The following is a 5370-nucleotide window of genomic DNA, read 5'->3' as shown; positions in this document are numbered from 1 at the left end:
ATAGGAATACCCTTACCCGGAACCAGATACTGTTGGTTCTGGTTCTGATTTATTGGTTCTAGTTCTAATTTAGCAACAGAGGACTGAGGTTGCTAATTTTTTGCAACCAAAAAAAAAAGCTCAAGTCTATGTTTATTGACCTAGTCAAAATTCATTTTCCCCACATTTCCCCCTGCAATTACCCAGTTCCCCATATTCAACATCCACATATATATACAAACTACAATGGCAATACAAAACTGATACAAATGTAGTTGAGAATCACAACTGATAATATTATCATAAAAGAAAGGATTATTCAATTGAATGTACACAAGTAAACTTATGTATGTTGTGACTGACATATAATATTCGATCTATGTTGATGTTTTTAAAATGGATGGGTAACCTAGTTTGTGTCAACTGACAGAGGCATTGAAAAACAGGGAAAGAAAGACTAAATATCACCAGAAGTATCACCAGACTCCGCTTGCTTAACCAATCTCCTCAGCAAAGATTCAACTGCTTCTAAAATATCATCAGAGTACTTCTTTTTGACTTAAGCCCAAATATCTGCATAATAACCAACTTGATCTTTCAGTACTGATGTCACAAACAAAAGACTAAACCACAAGTCAAAACCATGTAAAGCAAATATCAACAAACTTTGTTATAAGTGAAGTAAATGGAGATGTATGAGAATAAGAGAACAATAATACAGTCTCTATTGTGCCAGACGCATTAGTTGATAATTAATGGACAATAATGTCTAAATTTTCAATTCGATGTAGCAGACCGAAATAATGAAACATAAAGATATTGTTATAAATGCTATCAATCATTCCTTGACCAGGCTCCCCAACCCCACACGCACATACCCTTACCCTAACACACGCATTGTTCAAGGAATAAATCTATTTTATTTACAAGCATACACTAAATGCCTTTACCTTATTCACCTTTGCCAGGAACGCTGTTAGGAGTGCAATCTGCTGATGGGGATCCTACAAGAACATATTCATATAGAGTTAGAAAATGCCCTTGTTTTCTACTTACATAGATATACTGGACCAGAGAGCATGTACATTAGTAAGAATTCAAATGCCTAAATATTTAAGAGATCATGAATTTATAAGGCCACCAACACTTTCAGCTCATACATAAGACTTTATCAAAACATTCAAGTGCATCCCGGGAAATCACTAGGCTAGCTATGAGGACAAATTGGTCAAATGGAGATGATCCACGGATTGACATGTTACTGATGACGAAGTAAATGCAAAATTTCCATAATTTCGATCAAAAATTGGAAGTCCCATGTATAGCTTCAATTTACATGAAAATTTGGATCATAAATTGAATTTACATGTATATTTGGATCAACAATGAAAATTTGGGTCCTATCTTCCTAAAATCCAAAATCAATACCATACAATCGCACAAGCAAAATAGTATCATGTTCAGAATTGTTTACCTAATCCAAAGGAATGAAATGATTTTTCAATCAGCTAAATTCTAGTTTGCAAGGTCTGGCATTATAAGCTTATGACTTATAGACGAAAGATTTCAAAAGAAGTTTGTTTACCTTCGTTTAAGAGTAGTTGTTGATCATGAACATTCAGAAACTACTGCTGCTGTGAGTGTATCTACATCATGTTGAAGAAAAACAAAGGGAATTGGAAATTCACAAGTCGGTGCAGAATGGGGAGCCGGACAGCACGAGACATAAGCTTTTGCTGATTCCTACGAAACTTTAAGAGTGTTAAAATAACTCCTACATCGCATATAAATCTGAAAACATATTGATACAATAAATCTAAGAGTAAGTAGTAACATTACCTGAATCTATCTTCATATTTTGTTATTAATAGAGATAATGAAACTTCCAATTACACAAATATGAAAGATTTAGGCACTTGTTGAATTATGAAAACCCACCAGACCCAATGGCTTCATGGGAGCAATGGAAATCATAACAGAGACTTACCGGAGAAAGGTCAGCAACATCATAATCCCGTAGCAACATCACGAACAACATATTACCTCAAAAGCAATTATATACTGAATATTAGTATCCAACAGAACTCAATATGATAAGCATAACCAAAAGAAGTGTTCTTACCAGGGATTGATATCCCCCCGGGTGACTACTACTTCAATTGACCTGCACTGCAGTCACTTGTGCAAAATAATACAAGAGAACCCAAACCACACACATCCATAAAGAAAAACTGATTATATTAATACTGACGGTTCACATAGATACATTACGATTCGAAGTTTTTTAAGCACAACTGCTTGAGAGTCTTCCTTATACAGAACTGCATAAGAATCTGCCTGAGAGTCTTCCTTATGCACAAATGCATAAGAATCTACATGCTAGCATGCTAAGCACATGTACAAAAGTGTTTCAAAAAAAACAAAAAAAGATAAAGCACAACTGCCTGAGAGTTTTCCTTATGCACAACTGCATAAGAATTTACATGTTAGAATGCTAAGCACATGTACAAAAGTGTGAACATATATAAGCAAAAAAAGATAAAGCCGTGTATGTTGTCAGTTATCGAGCATTAGATGATGGCTGAGATACCAAAAAAGTAGGTCGACCGCCGAACTGACTAATCATTTTTGATGCACATCTTTGGATGAAGCACGTACCCTCCAACAGCAACATCTCTAAAGGTCTCAACAAACTTGTTAGCTTTTGAGACTTTTTCATCTGGAATGAGAATCTTATCCAGCAACACCTTTCCAAGATTAACTGGTACAATAGTGTCGTGACACATACGTCCCTGTGCACCAGTACACAATCTACCAACAGCCACAACTTCTTCGTCAATGTTCAACAATGAAACTGGAGGCCTTTCAGCACCTACTGATGATCGATCTGGTGATATGGTTTGCCCAGGTGAAGGTGTTTGATCAGGTAAAGGTATTTGAGTAGGTGCAGGAGCAACAAAATTATGCTGAAGAGGTGAAGCTGCATGACCTGGTAAACAACCGTGGTTGCTTGATGCCACAACTGACCCCGGAATTGCATCCTGGATATCCATCACAGTGTGAGATAGTGATCCCAAGTTTTGAATCAAAATCCCCACCTTGTTACCTAGGTCCTCCAAATGATGCTTAACATCTCCATATTTAGATTTTAACTCTTGTACTTTGGCACGCGCAGGAGAAGTATAATCATACTGAGTACGAGTAACAGGACCAACAACACGAACCCGTCCTATGCACTCCTTCTGAAAAGCTTTACTCATTACATCTAAATTTGATACAGAAACACCAGCAGCTTTTTTCTCCTTGTTATCTTATTGGGTCTTAACAAGATCATCCTGCCATGTCGAGCATAACACTGTCAGATATAAAACATATAGATGACTAGTAGGTAGTACGTATATGAGTACAGATGAAACAGTGTGCCGACTCACAAAGTATTTCTGCACACAGGGAAGAATTACCCCACCCTCTTGAGTATGAGATTTAATCCACACATCAGAGGTGTTGATCTCCACATCAGGATTTTCGCGCTCCTAAATTCAAAAATATGACGAGATGATTTGTATTAATCAATCTAGAGAATGATGAGACTAATCATAATGGCCCTAAATTGAGATTTTGAAATCAATATACATACCAGTTCAGCTTTCACCAGAGAATGAGGTTTACGACCGGAGGTGTGAGAGTGATCATATAGTTGTCTTTTCCTCTTGTGCTCAGCCCTTCTTTCCTGTGCTTTTTCAGTGTTTTCATTCTTACAGAACTCTATCCACTCCTCTTCTTTTACATTTGGAGGAATATGTAGAATCCTTTCTTCATAAGTATCATAAAGATCAATATAATCTCTTCGTAACTCCCACTTTCGTCTCCTCCATGGACCAGACATCTCCTTAACCATAAGGATCTTAGAAGACTCATGTAAATGAAATGATTTCTAAAAAACAGAGTTATCAATGAATGTTTAGATGCAAAGAAAGTATGTAAACAGTCGTACAAACAACCTACCCATATGGTTGAGGTTCTGAATCCCTGTTAATTAAAACCTAAAGCTTTTACTTGAACCTATTTTATTGACTCTAATCCTTAAAAATTTAAATCCTACAAGATAATCGTTTAAAAAACCAAACCCACTCGTCAACGAACAGTGAGCAAGAACTTTCTGTTGTCACTAACAAGTTTATCATTTTGATCTGCTCGATCAGTTGGGAAATAACTGAATCATTGCCCCATTCTTAATTAAAGTTAATCATAAAAAGTGTAAACATAAGTAAGATGATATTTGTACCTATATTTCATTCCAAATATCATTTTTGTACTTATCGGGCACATGCGTCCATGTTTTGTAAGAGATAGGGACAAGAGTACGAACCAAGGAGCCTTTCATGTGGCCGTATGATGTTGCATTGGGGGAAATGGGAAGACCATTCTCATGTACTTCAACTTCTGCCATAATAACCTGCAAAATAACAACTAACATCTATCAGAGAAAGAAGTATGACAACCTTTATGACTATCCACATAAACACATGAAACAGAACCCGTCAATAATGCGCAAGTTATAAAGCAAAACTTAGGAGAAAAAGAGCACACAGAAAACCTATCATTGACATTTTAGAGCACAAACAAAACACATGAAACGAAAACAACTGTAACCTATCATTGTCACAGAAACAACTCTAATCCACACAAGATTTAAACCACAGAATCAACACATATAAGCTTCTCTAAAATCTCATTTTCAGTAAGAACTAACTGATACATAGTAGGAATTTCAATACTATTTATGGATGAAGTCAGTCCTTGAGATGAATGCAACACCACAGACCACCCTTTTTCAGAAATATCATCTGAGTAGAACACTTGTGTCGCTTCAGATGCAAGAATAAACGGCTCATCCATAAATCCATCAATGCTTTTCATCTTAGCCAAGTTAATCTTTATCAACTTTGAATTTGGATCAACCTTGCACCCATTAGTCTTGTCTTCAACCTTCACCCAATCACAATAAAAAACTGTTTCTTCAAATTCCATATAATTTAACTTGATGTACTCAACATCAATACAAAACCAGTAACATTTTCGATCAATGAAATGAATAAAACCAAACAATAGAGCTAGGTCATGAAGTTATTGTGATTTCTTTTCACTCAGAACTTCAAAGCTACGTGTTAGAATTCAAGTGTATCAACTCCGCCAGTTTCCATTACATGAAGTTGATACTCGCACTTGAAGTCTAACCTATAGCTACGAACGAATCACAATAACCTGCTAACCAATTCTATTTTGACATATCCGCTTCATCCATTTCTTGTTCTCATCATATGATATATTACTCTTCAAAATAAACTTTACAAGATCAAACACAGTACTTTACAAGATCATACAAAGTAC

The sequence above is a fragment of the Papaver somniferum genome, chromosome 5, assembly GCF_003573695.1.
Source record: "Papaver somniferum cultivar HN1 chromosome 5, ASM357369v1, whole genome shotgun sequence".
NCBI classification, from domain to species: Eukaryota; Viridiplantae; Streptophyta; class Magnoliopsida; order Ranunculales; family Papaveraceae; genus Papaver; species Papaver somniferum.
Note: the sequence above shows the minus strand (reverse complement) of the source record.